Source organism: Cynocephalus volans, chromosome 4 (genome assembly GCF_027409185.1).
Source record: "Cynocephalus volans isolate mCynVol1 chromosome 4, mCynVol1.pri, whole genome shotgun sequence".
Classification (NCBI taxonomy): domain Eukaryota; kingdom Metazoa; phylum Chordata; class Mammalia; order Dermoptera; family Cynocephalidae; genus Cynocephalus; species Cynocephalus volans.
The window spans coordinates 103473515-103499919 of record NC_084463.1 but is presented as its reverse complement, the minus strand read 5'-3'; the positions used below and the strand labels follow the sequence as shown (position 1 = coordinate 103499919).

General features: G+C 39.2%; 1 pseudogene; it reads left to right on the top strand.

Annotated features, from left to right (window-relative positions):
* Positions 1-556: 556 nt before the first annotated feature.
* LOC134376297 (olfactory receptor 51I2-like) lies at positions 557-22273 on the top strand (annotated as a pseudogene).
* The last annotated feature ends 4132 nt before the right edge of the window (positions 22274-26405 follow it).

Genomic DNA, 26405 nt, shown 5'->3' with positions numbered 1-26405 from the left:
TGGCCGGTGCGCTCACTGGCTGAGCGTGGCACACAGAGGGTTGCGATCCCCTTACCATTCAGAAAAAAAAAAAAAAATTGCCATTTATTGAAGGTTTACTATCCATCCTCTACTATAATAATACCTTACTTATGAGTACATAATCCTCAAAACAACCATTTGATATGTACCACATTTTCCTTATTCAGTCGTCTGTTGATGGACACAAGTTGGTTTCTTATTTTGGCTATTGTAGATTGAGCTGCAATGAACATGGTAGTTCAGGTATCCTTTTGACATGATGATTTCCATTCCTTTGGATATATACCCAGTACTGGGATTGCTGGATCGTATGGTAGTTCTATCTGTACTTGTTTGAGAAACCTCCATACTGTTTTCCATACCATTTTGCAGACTAGGAAACTGAGGCACAAAAGGGTTACATAATTTTCTCAAAGTTACTCAGTAGTTAAAGACAGAGTCCAGACTTAAACCTAGGTCTCTCTGATTCCCCAGTCTACTCTTTCACACTCTATTACATTGCACTTGATGAGAGCTACAGCCTGACCAGGCAGGCATGCACTGGTCCAGGTAAGTGATGAAGGTTTCTGGGAAATGACTTCCTCTGCAGAGAAGACTTTAGATGGATCACATCTCCATATATACTACTGTTTTCCCATCTGAAACATGGGACAGTGCAATACCTGCCCTTCAGAGCTCAGGGAGGGTACAGTCACCAGCACAGGATCAATTGCTTTCAAAGTTTCAATGTCTCTTCTAGAAAAAGAAGAATATCAGAAAATTAAGCCAGTTTGTACCTACTTTTAAAGGTTCCACCCTGTAGAGTGATGTGAGCTATTTTTTTAACTGCATTATCAAGGTATGACAGGAATACAAAATGCTGTAGATATTAAATGTGTAGAACTTGATGTGTTTGAATATAAGTACACACCCTTGAAAGCATCACTGGAATTAATGCAACAAACTTATCCATCACCTCCAAAAGTTTCCTCATACCCCTTCGTTGTTGTTTTCCTTTTGCAGTAAGAGCACTTAATGTAAGATCTACCCTCTTAAGAATTTTTTAAGAATTCAATATTATTATTTTTAAGTATACAGTATTATTTAATTTTTTTAAGTATATAGTGGTATTACTAATCATAGGCCATATGTTGAGTTGTTTTTTATAGAACTACCATATGACCCAGCAATCCCACTGCTGGGTATTTATCCAAAGGAAAGGAAATTAGCACACTGAAGCAATATCTGCACCCCTTTGTTTATTGCAGTACTATTCACAATAGTCAAGATATGGAATTAATCTAGGTGTTCATCAACAGATGAATGGATAAAGAAAATGTGGAATACATGCACAGTAGAATACTAGCATAAAAATTGAAATTTTATTATTTTCAGCAACATGAATGAGCCTTTCACTTCACATAAGACATCAGAAAGTCAGGCACAGAAAGATGAAAACTGCATGTTCTCACTTATATGTGGGAGCTAAAGTTGAGCCTATAGAAGTAGAGAGTAGAACTGTGGTTACTAGAGGCTGGGAAGGGGAGAGGGGAGAGGAGATAGGGAGAGACTGGTTAACAGATACAAAATTACAACTAAATGCAAAAGAATAAGTTCTAGTGGTATACAATAGTGCTAGGCATCTATAATTAACAAAAATTTATTCTACGTTCTCAAATGGCTAGAAGAGAGGAGCTCAAATGCTCTCATCACAAAGAGATGATAAATTTTTGTGATGATAAGTATAATAATTATCCTGATTTAATCATCACTCATTGTATACTTGTATTGAAATATAACTCTTTACCCCATAAGTATTTGCAATCGATATGTGTGAATTAAAAAATAATTTAATTAAAAATAAAAATAATATTTTATTTAATATTTTAGAGATATCTACTCTTCTATCCCATACTGTATGCCCCTAGAGTAGGCCCAGAATGAACCCGGGAAAGACACAAGCCTAGTCTTCCCTGGGTTGGAAGGGGAGAGCAGAATCCCAGGATGAGATTTGGAAGCTCTGAGCTGTATCTCCTGTTCTGCCACTAGATGGGTGACCTTACCAAATTTCACATAATTTGTTTAGACTAACATGGTGATTAATAATCTCTAAATCCCATCCTCAGTCTAAATATTATGGTCTCTGAACACCATTAAGAAGTCAGAAACAATTCCAAAGGGCCTGCAAGGCTGACATCCTCCGAGGCCTTGTTGTGAAACCCCCTCTTGCCCAAACATGGCATTTCTCAACTTGATCTCCTTCCCTCTTTCCTGCCAATTATGGCTTCTTCCAAAAATCAAACCAATTCCCAAAGATTGAGAATTTTCTACCCCAGATGATATTCACAGGATCTCTAAAAAAAAATAAATAAATAAATCCCAGTCTAACAGAAGGAGCAAAGGAGCAGACACTTATGTGACTAGCCAAGTCAGTTCAGCAGTTCACCCTCTGTTAGACTCGTTTTCCTCATCTGTTTATTAGGGACAATAATCCTTTAGTGTTTTCATGAGAATTATGTGCAGTAATCCACAGACAATGCTTAGCACAGTATTTAGTACATAGTATAAACTCAATAAATACTCATTACTAATATTACCATGGAAGGGGGCAGGTAATAATCCCTGCTTCACAAGGATGTTGAGGGGATAGAAATGTGCATGGGTGTCTGCACTCACTTGGTCACTTTAGTTAGCCTAGGAGCTTTGAGTTTCAGAACCAACCTTGTGTTTGTGCTCTCTCTCTCCTCTCTCTCTCTCTCTCTCTCTCTCTCTCTCTTCCCCCCATATACCAGTACCAAGACTAAGGTTGGGGGTTGAGCAAAAGGAATGGAGCATGGTAGGTATGGGGAGGTGAGATTGAAATGGGACTGATGGCCGACCGCATGGTGCACTCGGGAGAGTGCAGCGCTGGGAGTGCAGCGGCTCTCCCGCCATGCAGGTTCGGATCCTACATGGGGATGGCCGGTGTACTCACTGGCTGAGCGCGGTACGGACGACACCAAGCCAAGGGTTGCGATCCCCTTACCGGTCACAAAAAGGACAAAACAAAAAAAAAAAAGAAATGGGATTGAAATGACTGATCTACACACTGAAGGAGGAAGCCAAGAGAAAGGCCTGCACCCAAAGTTGTCCCAGGAAAATGTGATTGAATTGTAGAAGGTGGCAAATTAAAAAGAGGGGTTATGGCCACTGCTTGTTACTCTTTCACACGAGCCAGGGTCCTGGGAGAGCATTTGCCATTCCATTCCCATTGATCTGGAAGGACTCCCTGAAGGAGGTCTTCTGAGTGCTTGGGGAGCTGAGTCGCTCACAGAGGTGGTCCCAGGCGGCCCTACCGTGAGAGGCTTCTGGAATTGGGAGTCTCAGGCAAGTGGTCACTGTAGTGAGAGTATCTTTCCCAGTGAAACAGGGTCTCCAGGGACTGAATACCATAAAAACACTGCCCTGTTCCCAGCCATGTTTATGTTGGCCTGGTCAGTGCAGGGCACCAGTTTAGGTAGCCAATTCCCCTTGAGAGCCATGGTCTGAGTTTGCCCTATGAGCAGGACAGCTCCCATTCCCCAGCAATTTTATCTGGCCCCTATCCCTGAGTGACACATCGTTAACACCAGACTGGGTTGATAAGAAAAATAAGAGAACATAAATTTGTTTGTTTATGGGGATAGAGATCTCCCCAGGCTTTTTTATTATTAGAAGAAAAGATTTACACTCAATGCATATTTATGACCACAGGTTACCAGCATCACATATTTGGGATTCTTTCCGACAGTGATCACCACCAATTCTCCCAGCTGGTGCTAAAATTCGTGCCTGGTGTCCATTTCTTAATACCATTCAATGTCAGACATTCAGGAGTCATTTGTAACGTTCCAGGTCCTGAAAAATGAAGGGAAATCAAAGATAAACAAGAATGTATACTATAGTAGGTATCAGATATAAAACTAAATGTATTAAGAGAGAACCCTCAATACCCCATAGAAGGATGTACAAGGTACAGTGACCACACAGAGGAGGGAGAAAGCAGCTTTGCCATGGGAATCAGGAAAAGCTTCATGAACAGATGATATTTAAACTGAGATCCTACTGGCATTGGAGGGAGTAAATGAGGAAAAGCAGAGGGAGTATATAGAGGCACGAAACAGTGAGATGATTTCTGACACTGCAAGAAGCTTTTATTGCCAAAGCATAGGCCGCCTTCCCCTGGGTTTCTCTGAGACAAAAGCCTAAGTGCAGCTACTGTGTCAGGGATTAGATCCAGTGAGCAAGGGTGGGAGACAATGGGATTAAAGAGGGAAAAGGGACAGCCAAAATAAAGATGCATAGTATAGTTGTCCACCCAACAGGCAACTGATGCTGGATCTTGCAGGACTGCCTAAAATTTGTCTCAGAGTCTTAATCCTGGTAAAAGGAAGGGGAGAGTAGTTATCTTTTCTTAAATTTTTAAGTAAGAATTGCCCCACAGGGCATTAACTCCCAGCACTGCTAGGGGCCTATGCTGGAGTACTCAGTGGATTCCTGTGGGCTCCCATGCCATAGCATCAAAGGAGAATCCCCAGCTGAAAAGAGGAGGTGCATGGCACAGGGCTGAGGTGAGGCTCTGACAGGCTGCACAGAACTGGTAGCCATAACAGTGGCTGGAATAAGAAAAAAACTCATGGGGATTTTAAGTGGTTTACAATTCTGTCAGGAGTAAAGGCTGAAGAGGTAAATCAAAAATCTTAAAGGGGACTTACACTTTGAGGAAAATGAAATAGACAGATTTTCCCTATTCCTATTTAGTTGTTTTTAAATGGAGCACTGTATATAAAACAAACAAAAGAAGATTCTGAAAGGTGGGCAGAAGAAGACAAGCTAGGGGCCTTGGGATCCAAGGAAAAGCATAGATGTTAGTTCCTGTGTTTTCTTCTTATCTCATATATTCCAGACTTGGATATGAAGAAACTGGCAACACAGAAATAAATGCCAATGGCAGACAGTAAAAGCCCTATCAAAAGCCTCTCTCTTGCCAAAGAACCAGAAAAAGTGCATCCTAGCAAGACAGACTTTAAAAAACAATTTTACTTCAGACAAACACCACAGACAAAAACTGAAACACCCACACCCCAACTCATGCCAGCAAAGGCAATGTGGAGAACCTAGTCTTCCAGCTTCACAAGGCTTTAATGAGGCACCCCAGTACCCTTCTTAGGATGGTATCACAGAAGGTCAAACAGGCAGCTTAGACTTTCATCCTCAGAGGCCTGTAATGATGAGCCCCTTCCCCATGATGTCAGTGGAAACCACGTGGGTGCCTGGACTTCAACCTTCACCTGGCAGTTATAGGTGTTCTCTCCCATTCCCACTAGGATGATGTCAGGGGAGGCCTAGCAGAAAGTCAGGACATTCACCATAACTCAGCAGGAATGAGGAAGTCACACCATGTTGTCATAATGACCATGTGGAGAAAATTCCCATCTCTACTCAGCGGTGACAAAGAGCCCTCTCCCTCTTCAGTGTCAATGGAGATCAAATGTAAAAGAATTGAAATCATGCACAATATGTGTCTTTAACTGTAATGGAATCACAGTTAAAACTACTGAATATAACTTAAAAATTAAGAAACATACTCGTAAATAATCCATAGATAACAAAGGAAGTCTCAAGGGAAATAAAATATACTTTGAAATGTATGCAAATAAAAATAAAACATATCAAAATTTGTGTGAGACAGATAAATCATTTTGACAGAAAAATTTGTATCTTGAATGTATACACAAAAAAGGAAGAGAAGTCTCAAATCAATCATCTAACCTCTACTGTCAAGAACCTAGAAAAAGAGCAAAAGATAACCTAAAGCAATAAGAAAAGATGTAAAGATAAGAGCAGAAATCAATGGATTTGAAAACAGAAAAACAATAAATAAAATCATTGAAAAAGAGCTGGATCTTTGGAAAGATCAATATAATTTAAAAACCCTAGCAAGATTTACAAAGAAAAAAGGAGAGAAAACACAAATTACCAATATCGTGAATGAAACAGGGGATATCATTACAGAACCTACAGACATCAAAAGAACAATAAGGGAAGACTATGAACAATTCTACACACATACATTTGGTAACCTAGACAAAATGGGCCACGTCTGAGAAAAACATAAACTACCACAACTGCCCAAATATGAACTACATAATTTGTACCCCTGTAACTATTAAGGAAATTGAATTCATAATTTACAAAACCCCAAAAAAGTAATCTGTAAGCCCAGATTGTTTCACTAGAGAATTCTACAAAACATTTAAAGAATTCTATAAATTTCTTTCAGAAAATGGAAGAGATGAGACCATTTCCCAATTTATTTTGTGAAGTTAGTATAACCCTGATGCTGCACAGAGTACAAAAAAGAAACAAACCAAACTACAGACCTATATTCCTCAGGCATATAGATACAAAAATTGTTAGCAGTGTCTCACACTCATTAGGGATGACTACTAGAAAGAAAAAGAAGGTGGAGGCAGTAAAAAGAAAGAAAGCCATAAAAAAACAAGTGTTGATGAGGTAGTTGATGAGAAATTGGAACCCTTACGCACTGTTGATGGAAATGCAAAGTGATACAGCCACAATGGAAAATAGTATGGCAATTCCTCAAGAAGTGAAAAATAGAATTACCATATGAATTACCAGGAATTCCACTTCTGGGTATACAGCCAGAAGAATTGATAGCAGGGGCTCAAAGAGATATTTTCACATCCATGTTCATAGCCGCATCATTCACAGTAGCCAAAAGGTAGAAGCAACCCAAGTGTTTCTGGACAGATGAATGGAAAATCAAAATAAAGCATACACATACAATGAAATATGATTCAGTATTTTTTTAAAATGGGGGGGTAATTCTGACACATGCTACAACATGGATGAACCTTGAGGACATTTTGCTCAAGTGAAATAAGCCAATCACAAAGAGATGATACTGTATGACTAAACTTATATGAGGTATCTAGAGTAGTCAAACTCATAGGAACAGAAAGTAGAATGATGGTTTCCAGGAAGTAAGCAAGGAGAAATGGAGAATTTTTCTTTAATAAATACAGAATTTCAGTTTTGCAGGATGAAAAAGTTCTGGATATTGGTTGTACAGCAATCTGAATATACTTAAAACTACTGAATTTTACACTAAAAATGGTTAAGATGAAAAATTTTATGTTGTGTGTACTGCATCACAATTAGAAATTTTTTTTTTAAATAACACCTTAACAAAATATTGGGAAAAAGAATTCAGAAATACATTTTTAAAATTATATATCATGACTAAGTGAGGTTTATTTCAGAGGTGCAAGTCTGGTTCAATATTCAAAAATCAGCAAACATAATCCACCATATTAACAGGATATAAAAGAACTCTCACATGATAATATCAATCGATACAGAAAAAGCATTTGAAAAAATTCAACAATCATTTATAATACAAACTCTCAGAAAAATAAAAATAGAGAACTTCCTCAACCTCAAAATGAGCATCTGTAAAAAACCTAAAGGTAATATTGTACTTAATGGCAAATGACCTAATGTTTTCCCCCTAAATTTCAGAACAAGACATGGATGTCTGCTCTTATCACTCTTATTCAATATAGTCCATAGTCAAAGCAACAAAGTAAGAAAAAGAAGTAAAATGCATAAAAATTAAAAGGAAAAAATATCCCTGTTTGTAGATGACATGATTATCTACATAAAAATATTCAAAGAATCAATTTTTTAAAAACTTCCTAGAATAAATCAGTTCATCAAAAGTGTGAGATACAAGATAAACCATACAAAAAAGCAATTGCATTTCCATGTACCACAGTAAACACATGCATTGAAATTGAAAATACAGTGCAAGCTACAATTACTCAAAGAAAGAAAGAACGAAATACTTAAGTACGTGTTTTATTCTTTTCTATGCTGCTGCTATAGAATACCACAGACTAGGTAATTTATAATAAACAGAAATGTATTGGCTCACAGTTCTGGAGGCTGGGCGGTCCAATATCAAGATGCTGACAGGTTTGGCAATTCTGATTCCAAGATGATGCTTTGAGCATCGTGTCCGCTGGAGAGGAGAAACGCTTTGTCTTTACATGGTGAAATACGGAAAGGCAAAACAGGCAAAAAGTAGTCAACCTTGCCCTTCTATAATGGCATTAATCCTACCCCCGAGGGCTCTTAATCACCTCTTAAAGGTCTCACTTCTTAAAACTGTTATAATGGCAATTAAATTTCAACATGAGTTTTGAAGGGAACAAATATTCCAAGGGCAACATGAGTATTCCTGGTAGTAATGAAAATGTTTAATATATGTACAATGACAATATCCTATTTTTTTTCTTCTGAAAGTGGCTTTATTTTTTTCCAGCTTTTTTGAGGTATCATTGACAATAAAAATTGCATGTATTTACTGTGTATAACTTGATGGGGTTTTTTTTGGGGGGGGGGGTTCTTTTTTGTTTGTTTGTTTGTTTTTGACCGGGAAGGGCATTGCAACCCTTGGCTTGGTGTCATCCGCGCCACGCTCAGCCCGTGAGCGCACCGGCCATCCCTATATAGGATCCGAACACCCGCGGCCTCGGCACTACCAGCACCGCACTCTCCTGAGTGAGCTGTGGGGCCGGCCCTAACTTGATGTTTTGATATACATATACATTGTGAAATGATTAACACTATCAAGCTAATTAACAGCACATAATTACCTTTTTGTGTGTGTGTATGGTGAGAACATTTAAGATATACTTTCCACTAATTTCAAATGTACAATACAGTAGTATTAGCTACAGTCCATGATACACATTAGATCTCCAGAATTTACTCATCCAGCAAAACTGAAACTTTGCACCCTTTGAACAACATCTCACTTCCCCCATCCCCCAGCCCCTGGCAACCACTATTCTACTCTCTGCTTCTATGAGTTTGACTTGTTTGATTCAGCAGGTCAACTTATTCAGATTCCACATGTAAGTGATATCACGCAGTACTTGTCCTTCCGTGTCTGGCTTATTTCACTTAGCATAATGTCCTCCAGATTCCTCCACTGTGCATGTGTGCGTGTGTGTGTGTGTGTGTGTGTGTGTATAACATTTTTATTATCCATTTATCTGTTTATGGACACAGGTTGATTCCATGCCTTAGCTATTGTAAATAATGCTGCAAAGAACATGGGCATGCTGATATCTTCAATTTCACCTCCTTGGTTAAATTTATTGCTAAGTATTTCTTATGCCATTATAAATAGGTTTTTTTATATTTCTTTTCTGAATAGCTAATGGTTAGTGTATAGAAATGTAACATATTTGTATGTTGACTTCATATACTGCAACTTTACTGAATTTTCTTATTAGCTCTAACAGATTTTTGGTGGAGTTGTTAGGATTTTCTATATATTAGGTCATGTCATCTGCAGATAGAGACAATTTTAATTCTTCCTTTGTGATTCAGATGCCTTTTCTTTTTTTATCTTTTATTTTATTTATTTACATTTTTTTTTCTGGCCTAATTGCTCTGCCCAAGACTTCCAGTACTATAATAAATAGAAGTGATGAGAGTGGGCATCTTTGTCTTATTCCTGATCTTAAAGGAAAAACTTTCATCTTTTCACCATTGAGCTATGGGCTGCCATATATGTTCTTTATTATATTGATGTACCTTCCTTCTGTACCTTCCATGTCCTTATTTTAATATTGTGTTATTGCTTTGCAAGATGTTACCACTGGGGGAACTAGGTAAAGTATACATGGGAGCTCTTCACACTATCTATTACAACTGCATGAGAATCTACAACAATCTCAATATAAAAATCTTTCTATTTTTTTTAAAGTCTTAGGTACCATGACATAGCATTCAGAATTTTTTTTTTTTTTTTGGCTGTAAGTGATGGCCCGTCAACAAAGAAGTAGTTAAAGGATGGAGAGGGAGCTAACATGAAGCAACATGTTCCTTACAATTGTCTCTCTGGCAAGGTGCAGGTGTACACATGGAAATAGGTAAGATAGCAGATGGGTTAGGCAGGAAGCTTAGAGAAGGCCCTTAGAGATGCCCTCCATTTTCTGCTTCAAGTTAGGAGCAATATCAGATTACTTACTGAGAGTAGACATGGCAGGTCGAATAAAGAGCTTGAGAAAAATGATGATGTTTTAAAAATTGAAAGGAAAGAATTGTGAAGTGGTGCTAAGGTCTCAGTTCAGGTTAAAGGCCACAAATATGTTTTGATATGAATTTTCAAGACTGTGTGATTTTTCTCTAAGTTTACTTATCTCCTCAGGAGGAGAAACTTAGAAAGACAGGCTGGGTCCAGTACGGGCTGGGAGAGTACAGCCAAAATCAAAGACAAAAATGGCTCGAAAGTATTTATAGAAAGTAGTTCCAGGTAAATGACCATAGTCCAAATTCCTTTAGGAAAGATCTGAGGCCAGAGCTATTATGGAAGATCTGTAGGAAGTGAGAAAGAATGGAGAAAAGCTTGTATGGGGTGATAAACAGAGTTAAGAATTCAAACCCAGGTGTGACTGGCTCTGTAGTTGTTGGTCTTCCCACTGCCCAAGTTTCCTCCTTTATGAACCTGTTCGATTAAGCAGGTCAGTCCCAGTATGAGCAGAATCTGTGGTAGCCTCAGTCTGGGGCTTCAAGCTCATAGATTTTGTTTCTTTGAGAAACCAGAATGAGAGCTCAGCACAGTGTCTTGGGCCTTTCAGAAGTCTGTTGTCTCTCCACATCCTCTAGGAATGTGACTTTCTCATGGTGGAACAGGCCACCACTGGGATCCCAAACACATCACTCTATATCACTACCTTCTGCAAAGACAACAAGCACCTGTAGGACTCATCCTGGGGCTGGCCCAGAGGAGACTTTGGGGATATCATCCTGGAATGATTTCAAATTCTGATGGGGTATTGAAGCTGGCAGTCTCTGAAAATAACAATTTAAACTTATTGGGATATTGTAGAATCTATGATTCACACCTCTGTCTTCCTCTTACGGTTTAGTTCCTCCAAACACTTGCTTGTCCCTGATTCTAAAGCCAACCTCTACTTTCCCATTCCCTGGGGACCTATGAAAAGTGACTTCTGTGAGGCCCAAGCTTCATCTTCCTTGGAAACAAGCACTTCTGCCAAAGTGTCTCCATGCAGTAACATAAAACTGAGTCCCTCTGCCACACACATCATGGGCTTCTGCAGGATGTGGGTGGTAGGGAAGCCTGGAGCAACAGCCAGGGTAAGTAACTTGGGGCCCCAACACATCCCCTTCTCTACTTCCCAGATGGATGGCTGCCAGCCCCTCTGCCTCATATGCAGATGTGTGTGGGATGGGACTGGACATAAAGCCGAAGAAGGAGAAATACTCAACCTGGGACAATGTGAGAGACAATGTGAGACAGTAGTCTTATCCCCCACTTGAAGAAGAGTGGCTGAAGGAGGCTGCTTTCCTGAGGTCCTGGGGTTTACAGCTCTGAGATCAATTGGGACCCAAGACCATGCTTCCAGGAAGAGATGTCCTTATAGTCTCTCAAGAGAGGGAGTGAATGAGAGAATGTGTCCAGTTCTCATCCTGTTGGCATTCTGAGGTCGTACGAGCACTGGTTCAGCATCTCAGCCATCATCTGGACTGGCGTTTCTGCAAAGGCATTCTTTGTCACAATTTTGCTGCTAGGAGGACCTCCAAGGTGCAGAATAAACTTGTTTGCCAAGACTCTGTGAACCAAGTGGGAAACAAGGCTGGGAAGCCTCACCTTTTCTCATTTGCTTTGTTTTCAATGCTGTCCATCTTTCATTTCTGTCTTGCATCTCTGGGCCCAGAGCCTAGCTGGTGGAATTTTTCCAGAAATTAATCTTTCTGCAAGAGAGGCAGGTACAGCCAGGACAGAAGACCTTATAGCTGCTCCTTATAAAATCATTCTCTTTTCAGTTATACTCTTGCCTTTATCAACTCTAAGTCCTCAGTCCTTTTGAAGTGGATCTGATGTGCAACCTCTCTATAAGAACTTAAAATTCTGTTTTGTCATTTCCTTACCACTCGTCCTACTTTTGCTAATCAACCATACCATTATTTGCATCCCTTATATCTCATCCTATTCTGTAATTGAGAGCTAGTAACTTTTTGGTTTTTTTACTATCATTTAAGTGAAATTTTGGAGATAGTGAAGATAATCATTTGCATGTAATTCACCATGTTTAACTAGAAAACTTTTTGTATTACATGCTTTGCTTGTTATAAAGGAAAATATCAATTTGCTAATATTTTATTATTAGCAAAATTTTAAATACTCAAAATTAGAGTATAAGGTAAATCTCTACATACACATATTCAGCTCATACCCACTCTTGTAGCTGTATTGCCACACAATTCCCACCACAAGTCCCATCCCCCAATCATTTTGAAGTCTATCTAAGTCATTATGTCATTATATATTTTAAAAATATTTCCAGGGCCGGCTCCGTGGCTCACTCGGGAGAGTGTGGCACTGGTAGCACCGAGGCCACGGGTTCGGATCCTATATAGGGATGGCCAGTGCGCTCACTAGCTGAGCATGGTGCAGACCAAACCATGCTAAGGGTTGCAATCCCCTTATCAGTCAAAAAAAAAAATTCAAACATTAAAACACAACCATAATATTATTGATAGATTTAGAAAATTACCTTTTTGCAGATTTTAATGTAATTTAAGAATCATCAAGAAATGCTTAAAAGATGTTGGGAAACAAAATTGGCAAAGTCTTAAACTATCACTGCACAGACTACTTACTAAATAGAAAGGGATGAATGTACCTTACAATAAAGACTGGCAATTACTACCTTAAGCATGTGGTCAAATTTAGTTTAACCAATAATGAGATCATCTGATCTTATATACCTACTGATACAAACAATAAAGACACAATATTACATATGTAGAATTTCTACCAAAAATGTTCAATCTGAATCTAGCCATGAGCAAATAATCAGAAAAATTCAGATTATGAGAAGCACTGCACACATAAATACACACAAACTGGCCTAGAATCTTTTTAAAAATAAAATGTTACATAATATTTGTCAGAGAAGCTAACATACATGAAAAGAGATTAAAGGAACATAGGCAAATACTAGTATTAAGCAATGATTATTAGGACAGTTGTGAAAACTGAATATGTATTACATATTGAATGTATTATTAGGTTAGTATAATTTGCTTTGGTTTCAAATAGAATTGTGATTATATAAGAGAACCTGTTTTTAGGAGGTGCGTAGTTAATGTTGATTGAGAAGGATTGTAATGTCTACACTTTACATTCAAGTGACTCAGCTAAAAAAGTGTGTGTGTGTGTGTGTGTGTGTGTGTGTGTGTGTGTGTGTGTGTTCATGTGCACGCATGTGTGTGGAAATGGGAGAAAGAGAGAGAAAGAGAAAGGGAGAAACCATGTGGAAAAAATGTTATCAATCTAGGTGATGGGAATACAAGTTTTTGTTGTAATATTCTTCCGTCTTTTCCACAAATTTGAAATTTACAAAAGCTAAAAAGCACGAGTGGGAAAATAAATATGTACATATAGAAAATATCGATTACAGCTACTTGAATTAGAGGCACTTGAAAAAGTTCATTGAAAGATTTGTATATCTTTTAATTCTATTTTTCCACGAACTTTCTGAAGTACCCTCATATATCTGTGTGTATACATATGTGTGTGTATTATATATATATATATATGCACACATATATTCTATATGTGTAGTTTATGTATGCAACAGATCTATATTATACATCTATATATGTATATATATATGTATATGTGTGTGTGTGTGTGTGTGTGTATGTGTGTGTATCCCCTCATGCCTAGCATTCTCTTATATTTCAAAAAAGACAGGGCAGTCTCTCAGATCGGTGAATGCTGAGGGAGGTCCCAACACTGAGCCTGGGTAAGGTGATCTATCAGTGCTCAGAATGTGGAGTTAGAATGTAGAGGAAGCAAAATAATTATATTTCTTCTTGATTTCCATAAGGGCTGGAACTAGGGCTGTGCCCACTCCCACCCCAAGCCAAGTCAAAGGTTTTAACAGCGATCCCTGAGCACTCTGGACACCCCTCAATTGTAGTACTTAACACCCTATATTGTGGGTATAAATAATTGCATATGAGACTGTGGAATTCTTGAGGCCATGGATCAGGGACTATGTTTAAATTATCCCTGTGTTCTCAATGCTTAACTTGGGCATGGCACATAAAAGCTCACCATTCAATAAATAAAGTTTTAATGGATGAGTGAATCAAGACAGGCAAAGAATGTAGCATAGAGCCTATGGGTCCAGTCAGAAATTTAGTTTTCCCAGTGCAGGGTCTAGCAAAGCACCCCCAGCTAGCTTCCAAACGGAGGCAGCAGACGGGAAGACCCATAATTACACAGCCCTCAGGGGTGGGTCTGCCGATTTTCTTTACTGCTATAGTACTCCCCTCCTTTCTCCATGCTCTCTGGAGACCCTTGTCCTTCCAGGAGGAGAAAAAAGACTCTGTCCTATTCCTTGATCTCTCTGCTCTACTCCATTTGTATCTCATACACACCTCTATTAGAGCACTTATTGCATGCTGTTGAGATTATATTTTGCTGACCTTCTATCCTGGTTCCTCTGAAACTTAATTCACAGTGAATGCTTCAATTACTGGAGAGAAGGATTAACTCAGAGAAGGTTTCTGGAATGTTACTTGAATAAACCTATTTATGAATCATAATTTCTGAATAAATACCCTAAAGTTTATTCATTCATTTATTCAACAACTACTTACTAGGTGCACACCACATTCCAAGAAATTTTAAGTAATTTCTTTTCAAGGGCTATATTCCAAAAATACTCCTTCATAGCTGTGGAACAAATGGGCATCCCTTAATCCAAAAAGGCACCTTCTTTCTCAAAAGTAACCTCCTTCTGTCCTTCCACTATTGCCTGAGATTATAATGTTAGAGATTCTAGCCTTTAGTTACATATCACTCTCTTCTGCCAGTGTCCCTAAGAAAGGGACACTTTCATTATACAATCATCCCAAAGAGACCACCTAGGAAGAAAGTTTTCTCACTGGTAGGGGAACTGGCAGAAAACTGGGAAATGGAGAAGTGGAAATAGGATTCAGAGGCCAATGTCTGGAAACATAAATGCTCACTTAATATATTTCTGCAGTTCATCCCTTGGGGCCTTTTCATGTTTTCAATGTAATTCATGCCATCAGAATGAAATAAGGCCCCAGGACAAGGAGCAGGACAACAGGAAAAAATCCCTAGTGTGGAAAACACTCTGCATCTCCAAGACAGCAAAACCGAGAGGTGGGAGAGGTCCCACTAAACATGCCTGCCCGTGTTCTTCCTTCCCTGTCTTAGGGCCTTTACTCCTCATCTACCTCCTCAGCTTACTCGAGACATATTTGCTGCTGAACAAATGGAGCTTTCACAATGTCCATGAGGAACAGACACAGGAAGGGGAACTGCTTAATCTGGCTGAACAACCCTGGGGGCCAAGGAGGGAGAGGAGGGAAATAGACACGATGTACCCTAAGTCTCTGGAAGGCTGTCACTTGGAAGGGCTAGAAAGTGTTCTGTGTGACTCCAAATGGCAGAGCTGATATCACTGAGGAGTGCAGTAAAGAAAAAATTGAAGTGCCCAGTAAAACTTCATGCACATGTGGTAAAATGGACAAGCTGCCCCTTGAGCCTAAAAGATAATAATCTCAACCTTCTTCTCCCTTCCTCACCACAAATGCTCAAAAATTTTATTTACATTGTAACTCTCCATACCCTCCATCCCAACAAACATACCCCAAACATTTCCCATTTCCCAGAAAAAACTAAGCAGAGCATCTCCTCGATAGCTTGTGGTTTGGGCATCCCTGGGGAGCAGCAACTCACCAAGGCATCAGCCAGAGGTATAAAGACAGTATCTCAGCTGCAGAGTCTTCCTGGGTTTCTTCAGGATATGGAGAGGCAGAGAAGGCCATGACAGCAACCAGGGTGAGTAACTTGGGGCCTGGACACAATCCCTTCTACACTATTCAGAAGGGTGGAAGCCTGCTTTGTGAGTCTGAGATACCCTCTCTCTGTCAGCTGCTGCCAGGAAGAGTCCATGGGATGGGGATGAGCAGATGTCAGAAGCAGGAAGGGAAGTCAGGAGGCCTGGACTTCTACAGATGGCAGGTCTATGCCTAAAGATAAGGGAGAGGAAGTAAGGAGGCTACTTTCCTGAAGTGCAGAGATTTCTCAGTTCAGATAATTATTCAGAACCCAACTCATGACCAGGAAGATTACAACCCTTTGGTTTGTCTAAGTCGGGCAACAACATAAGGGTGTCTTAAGATCCATCTCAGGAAGCATCCTGGGGGTGAACTAAATGTTTTCTTGGTATGTCAGCTCTTACTGTGAGACTGTCCTTCACATTATTCTGGATAAGAAAAGCCTTTAAGAAAAGTACTTGGCTTTGGGGTAAAGGAAAGTAAGCATATTGAATTCCTTGTTTCCAGGCAACTTGATTTTCCCAGACACACACAGTCACAGGGTACAGATTTTCTACTATGTTAAACTGGAAATGATTTAAAGACCACCCACATTTTTCCTGCTTCTTCTGGGAAGAATTATAATTTTTAAATAGCTTTGGCCCTTTGGTATCCTGGAGATAATAACAGAAGACCAAACCTGATCTAATTTCCAGGATTAAGAAATTTAATATAATGCTTTCTGATTTGATGAGAACTAAGAAACATGGCAATTCAAACTTTCTACTAAAATTCTAGTAACAGAATAATAACAAGAACGAAAACTTCTTTCACCCTACAGAAGCTCTTCCCAGTGTCAGGTCCCTCATAACACTGTAATATTCACAATACATGAAAATGGATGGGAAAACCATTACCTGGAGATGAGAGAGAAGGTGGTTTGATTGCATAGAAGCTGCCCCTAATATTTAGAAACTTGTTTTAACAGATACTGTATTATTTTACCCTTTGAATTCTCAGTTTTTTGTAATATTCAGCTTATCTTGGCACTTGAATTCTTACCACAGCCAAAAGCAATATAGATAAAACAAAGACCCAGACAAGGGCAAGTTCTAAGATAAGAGATGAAGAGTTTGTGAATTACTCAATAATAGGTAAATCAATGCAGGATGAAAGAAAGAGAACTGTCACATTAATTCATGAAGGTTTATTCTAAGATTCCTTTATATTAATTGGAGAACCTAGAATTTACCTTTTATTATAATTTAATCTACCAGTAATGGAGAAAATATTCCCTAGATTGACCCTAAGTAAACCTGGAAAAGATTGACCAAAAAAAATATTAATTTTATTAATCTGAAGGAGCCATTAGTCTTCACTTCATACAAACTAGCTAGTGTGAGTTGTTAACATATGCACCTAGGAGATGCTCTATTAAGATTCAGGGTAGAGAGGGACTGAATTATAAAAATTAAGGTGTCCTTATCAAATAATTTATTCACTTATTCATTCATTGATTGTCCTTATAAACAAAAAAACAAAACAAAACAAAATCCAGAATATACATAGAACTCAAGCAATTATAGAGTAAAAAAAAAAAAAAAAACAAATAACCCAATTAAAAATGGGCAAAGGAGCTGAATAGACACTTTCCAAAGGAAGACATACAAATGGCCAACAGATACACAAAAAAATGCTCAACATCACTAGTCATCAGGGAAATGCAAATTAAAACTACATTGAGATACCATCTCACCCCAGTTAGACTGGCTATAATCAAAAAGACAATGAATAACAAATGCTGGTGAGGGTGTGGAGAGAAGGGAACACTCCTACACTGTTAGTAAGACTGTAAATTAGTACAACTACTATGGAAAACAGTATGAAGATTTCTCAAACAACTCCAGGTAGATCTTCCATACGATACAGCAATCCCTCTTCTGGGTACATACCCAGAGGAATGGAAATCATCACGTCAAAGGGATACCTGCACTCCCATGTTCATCGCAGCTCTGTTTACAATAGCCAAGACATGGAACCAAACTAAATGTCCATCAATGGATGATTGGATAAGGAACTGTGGTATATATACACCATGGAATACTACTCTGCCATAAAAAAGAATGAAATACTCCCATTTGCAACAACATGGATGAACCTGGAGAAACTTATGTTGAGTGAAATAAGCAAAGCACAGAGGGATAAATACTGCATGTGCTCACTCATATGTGGGAGCTAAGAGAGAAAGAAGGAAGGAAAGAAAGACCACAGTAGTGTGTTGGTCTTACAGAAGGAGGGAGCATTCCTAGGGCTACAAAGTGGAGTGGGGGGTAAGGTGGGGGGGAGGGAGGAGGAGGGATAGTTGGGTGTGGGACACAGGGTACAAAAGTAATTTCTGGTGATGGGTATGCTCCCAGTGTGAATCTGACCCTCACATTGTGGGCACAAGGGGTAACAATTAGCTTTGTATCTCATGAATACTCATAATTTAAAATATATATCTAAAAAACACATAGAACAGATTTTGAAATCATCAATACAAATCAGAATAATAAGACTGAATAGAATTTCTTAAGAAATGTGACTTGGATTCGTAAAAAGAAAATCAAGAATGGGAGATAATTAGCAAAACAAAAGGCAAATAGCTTTGTAAGAAGGTCCCAAAGTATGACAAAGAAGAGTTTTGGAGAAATAGGAAGAGACTTCCTCTGCAGAGCTCCAAATCAGGTGCTGTGGAACTTCAGAACAGAACAATCTCTTTCAGGTAATCTGATCCAACCAGCCCACACTTTATAGACCTCCAGCATCTAGTACAGCCCATGGTCAATACAGATTATAGTCTGAGGCTGCTGAAAATTTGTTCAGACCAAATAAACCCAAAATTGAATTTAGACTCTCACTTCCAACAAGTTCCAAAGAAACTCACTAAACCTCACCCCTCTAGTTTTACTTTTTTAATATTATCATGAGTATTTTTATTTTTAGTTAAAAACAAGACAAGAATACCTACCTTACATGGTTGCAATTGAGACAGAGAGATTGTTTACAAACAAGCAAAAAAGTAAAAAGTCTAATATCAAAAACACAAGATACAATTAGCATTTGATAAATTAGTAAATGTATTTCCCCAGCCTCAAACACTGAAATTAGCAGCATTAATAGGACAGACCCAACTGAACATTGAAAGAACCTAAATTTATGTCTTTGATTCACGTTTTCAGTTGGTGTCTGTGGAAATTCTAGCTTTGGGGAGAGAATTTCAGAGCCCTTGCCCCACAGCTGTGGCCCTCCCAGCTAGAGAAGATGACAGCACTGAGGGAATTAAAGGGAGGCTCATTCAAGGACAAATCAAGAACTTGAGATGGGCATGCCAAGAGGCTGAACAGAATGTTTGGCTGGTATTCTAAAACTGGATGAATGGAGTGAAGGGCTGATTCCTGTAAGGCAGTTTGCAGCCTGCATTGTAAGATCCTCCAATGACCCAGGCTGATACTTTCTGAGCAAGACACAGATGGACCTCAAATATTTGAGTGTTCTCAGTGACCTGGAGAGAATCAATTATTGTTTTATTTACCAAAACCTTCCTTGTATTTATTTTCTTTCTCAGTTGAGGACTTTATCATTACTGGGACTTGATTAAAAGAAAATGTCAGGATTTTGTTTTCAAACCCTCCAAACACACAGACACACACACAGACACACACACACACACTCGAGTTTTAATTGCTGGGTGACAGGGAAAGCTGCAGTTTTCTTTCTCTTTGATGGACTTAAGAATTTCTCATTTTTCACTTTACCTAAAATATTTCCCTTCTCAGTCAGGTGAGGTATTTATGAGATTCTGATGACATAAATAATGGGAAAGCACTTAGAATACTGAAAATGCAATTTCTATCAAGTAACAGGAAGGACCAGGATGAAGACAATGATGTTGATGATGATAAGTATTTACAGTGTGCTTTACATTTTAAACCAACATTGTTTCATTTAGTGAAGACATTGTAAAGTAAAAACAGTGTAGAATTTACAGTTAGAAATAACTAAATTCAACAAGAATACAGTCATGTGTCACTTAACAACATGCATACTTTCTGAGAAATGTGTCCTTAGGAGATTTTGTCATTGTGTGCAAGTGTATTATGAATGGGAACAACGACGCACATTCCTGTTATCTACACTGGACACAAGATGCATGAGTGTGGATCTTCTAATAATGTTACTAAGTCTCTCTGTGCCTCACTTTATCTGTTGAATGGAGATTAGAATAATATGACCCCTACAAAGTTAGGAAAACTAAATTAAGGGAAGGGATTGTGCTTGGTTATTAATTATTATCTTGCTATGGGAGTGTCTGGGAATCATTTTAAAATGCAAGAACTCTAGAGGAGACAGCAACCCTTCCATGTGAGGTCAGACCTAGTATGTTGCGTGCTTGGCTTTCTGTCTTAAAGGTCTGAGCTGCTTTTGGGATGGTCACCCGGTGGGTAAACTAGGCCTTCCTCCTCAACATATTTTGCAGTAGGTTTGTTTATACCAGCATCACCACAAACACATGAATAATGGGTTGTGCTAATGATAACTATGTAAGGTTGTAGAAAAACGAACCAGACAAGACGCGACTGAGGTTGAAGAGCCAGTTGTTTATTATACTAGCAGGATCAGATGGGCTAGCGCCCTGAAAAGCTGATCCCCGAACCTAGGTCTGACAAGGCTTTTTACAGGCAGACTGCCCAGGGTTCTCTGCACATCTTTTTTTCTTTTCTCAGCAGTTTAGCTAGCATATGCGGTTGTCCAGATAAGCTCTTGTTACAAAAGTCAAAAGAGCAAGCAATGATTTATAGCCAGAGCAAGCAAACATAGTTTCAAGGACAAGACATTACTTTAAGAACAAAGCAGGCTTTTGAGAAAGTTACTTCTACATTTTCTTCCAACAAGGTAATGTATGTTAATTAGCTAGATTTAGCTATTCCACAATATATATACTATAAACTTATATACTTCCAAACATCATGTTATACACTATAAATATATACAATTTCATCTGTCAATTTAGAAAATAAAGAATTTTAGGGAAAAAAACTAAATTTTAAATTCACCTTGGTCAATTATGTTCTGCTAATTATTGAGAAGTTGAACTACCCCTAACAGCCTGCATTTGTTTTGAGGACATATTAGTTAATGTATGCACATTCCTGGAAGAGTTAATAATACAGAGAAGGGGCTGAGAAAATAGGAAACAATTAAAGAAAAGTCCTACACAGCATAAATAAATGTCTTCCTAAGACAGTTGTCCTGCCAGTGTCTTCATGTCATCCAGATCGAAGAGGTCACATGTCTCTGGAACCCTCAGTTGCCTTTCAAGGATGCACCCGTCTCAGTCCTCTGTCAACAGCTCCTTCTCCAGCTGCCTGCTTTCCTCATGATTGGCATCCCAGGGCTGGAGACTATCCATGGCTGGATCTCCATCCCCTTCTCCTCCGTGTACACTTTGGCCCTCACTGGACACTGCCTGATCCTCCTGGAAGTGAGGAGAACCCCCAGCCTGAACCAGCCCATGTACTACTTCCTATCCATGCTGGCCCTCACTGATGTGGGCCTCATCTTGTCCACACTGCCCACCACCCTGGCTATGCTCTGGTTTGACCACCAACTCATCAGCTTCAATGCCACCCTGGTCCAGATGTTCTTCCTGCACTCATTCTCTGAGGTGGAGTCCTTGGTGCTCCTGGCTATGTCCTCTGACCACTTGGTGGCCATCTCCATCGCCCTGCACTATGCAGCTGTCCTCACAAATAATGTCATCATCAGGATTGGGTTGGCCATTGTGGCTCATGCCACTGTGTCCCTTTTCCCAGTGCCCTTCTTGCTGAAGTGACTGAACTTTTGCCCTGGCAAGATCCTCTTGTCCCACTCATTCTGTTTCCATACAGATATCACGAAACAGGCCTGTGCTGACGCTACCGTTAATATCCTCTACTGGCTAAATGTGGTTCTATCCACAGTAGGTGTAGACTCCTTGCTTATTATCATATCCTATCCCCTTATTCTTCATACAATGATGGGGCTGGCCTCTCCCAGGGAGCATGTCTGGGCCATTAACACCTGTGTTTCTCATATCTTACCTGTCCTGGTTTTCTACATCCCAGTCATAGGTTTGTCTATGATCCACCATTTTGGGAGGCACCTGCCCCCCATTGTGCATGCCTTGGTTGCCTGTGTGTAGCTGGTGGTGCCTCCTGTGCTCAACCCCATAATCTACATTGTCAAATCCAAGGCCGTCAGGGAAACCATGCTCAGGGTGCTGAGGGGGAAAGGCCAGAGCTGATGATGCAGGATGCTTGCCGGACTTGGGCCCTTAAAAGAGGCTGATAAATTTTTAAAAAGAAAGAAAGAAAAGAAAAACAACTTCTAGACAGATTAAATCTTACCCATAGCTTTGTGCTCTGTTATGGGCATCAGGGAAAAGAGATGTCAGATTATGATGATAAACTTCTCATTTTAATTTATTTATTTCACATGTATTTTCTCAATGCTAACTTTTTCCAGGTCCTATACTAGGGATCAGGAACATAAAAATCATTTATACATGGTCTTGCCCTCCAACATCTCACATTTGAGTATATATACAAAAAACATAAATAGAGAATGTAATACAGAATAATAAGTGTATTGTTAAAGTGCATGCAGCGTGCTGGATAAGAAGGACAGTTATTTACCTGCATATTCTTTGGTTGCTTCTATAATTAAAAGAGAATAATTATAGCACCTAGCTTATAATGTTGTGTGTTAATATATGTGAAATATATTAAAATATATAGTAAACACCAATAAAATTTTTCTCTTTTTGTTGTTGTAGAAATCATTCATTTATTCATCATATCATTTATTTGTGCCTATTTGAGGTTATGAGGCCTCAGAAATGAATAAGACCCAAATTTTTACCTGTGGGAATCTCACAGTCTATCAGAGTAGACAGAAAAATAAGTAAGCAAGTGCAATGACAAGTAATAAGTCATTGATATAGGGTAAGAAAAGGGAGGTGAGAAAAGAAAAAAAAAAAAAACAAGAGAAGCATGTAGTGCAGGAGTTTTCTGGAGATTTCTGGGGACTCTATATGGCCTACTTAAAAAAAAGAAACATATTATGCAGATGAGGGAATATGGAGTTGTGTGGGGAAAGTAGAGAAATGGTAGTGAGAGGGGACATTGCAAACTGAGGAATGAGCAATTTACTTTCACGGAAGAACAGATAGTTAAAGTATGACTGGAGCAGAGCACGAGGTGGCAGAGGGTGCGCCTGGAGTAGAAGGCAGGTTTTCACATGTAGAACTTTTCTTCTGTGCTACAGAAGTTGCTTCTGTTCTTGAGCATGAGCTATGCTGTTGCATCCAATCTGAAGGGTAAATGAGATCCTAAAAGAATCCTTGTACCTTTATACAGAACTTATTATCTTTTGCTTTATATTCTAATTTTGATGAGTTTGCAACTACTCCCATATCAGGAAGTTTGTGTCCATATCCCTAGAAGTTCTCCTATTAGGGCTTGATAAGGACTGCGCACATCTGTGTCTACCACAGATGCAACTGGCACCATGGTTTTACCATGTTATATGACCCAAATGCCAAAGCTGCCTGCACCACACACTGAAAATGTTGCAGAGCCCTCTCTTGATCCAGGCTGTCTCAAAACTGGTAGCCCACTAGACTACCTGACATGTGGGTCAAATAATTATGCCCAAGTACATTATGTGCTATCTCTAAAATCCAAAGAAGATTAACATGTCCTGAGCCTCTTTCTTGATGGTAGGAGGTACAACATACAAGCTGCAATCATCTGTCCTTTACCTTGGAGAGGGTATGCCAGAAAGATAAAAAAAGACCACTGAACTTGTAAGGACTTCATGGATGTAGAAGGTTGCTGAATTTTTGAGAAGTTTATCTCCCATTCTGTGATGTGCATCCATCTTACTGAGGTATCCGGAATACTTGCCACTTCCTGATTTCCAACACCTAGGTTAGCAGTTTCAATATCCATGTTTAAACATCATGTTCTTCAGATTTTGAAGATCTATGCTGAATAATGTTTTTTCTTCTGTGGCATAGACATTACTTCTTTTCTCAGGACCTACTGGATCTTTAATTTAGTTAGTAGTTCCAAGTAGTCTGACTCCAGGGTTGGCTAACTCTGCCTTCTTCCAGCAAATATAAAGATGTTATTTCTAAAAATAAACACATGTAGATGGGCCACTGAATCACCAAAACCTGTTGAAAGCATGCCTTAGAGAGGACTGGGCTAAATAACTAGATAACTCCAGAGCATTCTGATTGCTCATATCTGTCATCTCTCTGGGCTTTCCTTTCTCCTCACTGTTCCCTCCAGCCTCCTCACCCTCTCATCAAACATTCCCATCCCAGGGGTGGAGCTCAACAGAGAGCAAGTTTTCTGTTACCCAAAGTCTGGTCGCCGTGGATATTGGCTGTATTTTCCTGCAGCAGCATAGAAGGAGAGAGTGTCATCGCTGTAGGGGGCTCCTAGTCTTCCATAGGATGTGGTAAAACAGAGCAGCCTGGGTGGATAGTCAAGACCCAGACTCAGACATAAATCTATTTTTGAAAAGCGATAGGGCTTTTCTCTTTTTTTTTTTTTTCTCTCCTCCCCAGAGAGTCCAAGGAAAACAAATGACAGAAGGCAGAGGGAATAGAGAAATAAAGAGACCTGGGTATTGGGCATCCCCAGCTGTCAGTTCCATATTTTGCTTCAGAAAGCGGAGACCAAAAAGGATCTCTTCCTGCGGCCATGAATCAAGTAGCTCAGGGAAGGGCTCAGAAACCCACACTCCGTTTCAAAGTAAGGTGTCTGTATTGGTGATAAAAATAGTCATGGTTAAGGAGACCACTCAAAGTCACTTCTAGAGTAGCATTCTAGAAAAATATAAATGTTCATGCTTAGAAACACACAAACATGGTGCACAGATTTCTCCAGGAATTATTCATTAATTCATCAAAATGACTGAATTCATAATATGTCCTATGTAGTAATCAGGGTTACCTAAAGAAACAGAACCAATAGGTTGTGTGTTTATGTGTAGAGAGAGACAGAGAGGGAGAGGGAGATAGAAAAAGATTTATTTAAGGAATTGGCTCATGCAAATGTGGGGACTGACAAGTCTGAAATCTTCAGGGCTGGCTGGCAGGCTGGAGACTCAGGGAAGAGCTGATGTTGCAGCCTGAAGTCTGAAGACAAATTGGAGCAGACTTGCTTCCTCCTTGAGAAACCTGTCTTTTCTCTTAAGGCCTTCAACTAATTATGTTAGGCCCACTCACATTACAGAAGGTAATTTCCACTCTACTGGTTTAAATGTTAATTACATATAAAAAAAAAAAAACTTCATGGAAAAATCTAGACTGGTGTTTGACGAAAAACAGGGTACAATAGCTTAGCCAAGTTGACACATACAATTAACCATCATATGTACCACATGCTGTTGAGTGAAGCTCTGTCAATATGAATCAAAGTCACTGTTCTTGAAAAGATCATACTAGTTGGAAAGAGAGATAAATCAGAAATCACTGTGCAAATGACTGAATAGAGTTTTTTAAAGACATGAGTTAATAAAGAGAAGGAAAGAAAAAATTCTTGGGGATTGGTATAGCAAAGACAAAATGTTGAGAGCAAGAAAGCCTCAGCGGAAGGAAATTCGGAGGGAAAAAGACAGAGCAAGTGAAGAGAAAATGAATATAAAATTCAATGGAACAGGGTATGCCAATTTAAAGGTGGTGGCTTAGGAAAACTAAGCTGTTTGAGACTGCTCGAGAACTCCATAGGAAGGGTCGGGGGAGAGGGGAGAGGTGAGAGGTGGTGGTATATGTTAAGGACAAGGATGCCAGCCAAGCAGCTGCCCTAAGAAACTAGAGAAATGATGAGATTATAAGCAATTTACTTAGGGATTGAACAATGGGAAGGTGAGCATAGATGTAATGTATACTGGGTAGATAAAATGAATTGATGAGAAGATGTCCATCAATCTTAACACTATGCAGCTTATCTGATGGCAAGGCTGTAAGGACATATTTGTCTGCAGGTATCCCCACCAGACTTCTTAAAGCAGAGTATGGTTAGATCCAAATACTTAAGAGTCCTTATTGACATGTTAAGAATACATTGGTTAGAAATTTAACCAAACCCTTCTTGGAAATTTCTCCTATTCAGAGTCACCTATAAATCAAACATTTGTCTAATTCACTGCAACTGTGTAATGCATGATTGCCTGGAATAGGGCCTCATTTCTCCTCCTCTTGCAAACCTGCCACTGATCCTAGTATTTGGAGGCTGGGAAACACATTTATCCTTTACTTCATTTTCCTTCATGAGTTTATAGACTTGATTATTCATTCCATTATTTATTCATTGAAATAAGCAAATGTTGAATGAGAATTTGCTCTGCACCATGCAAGAGTT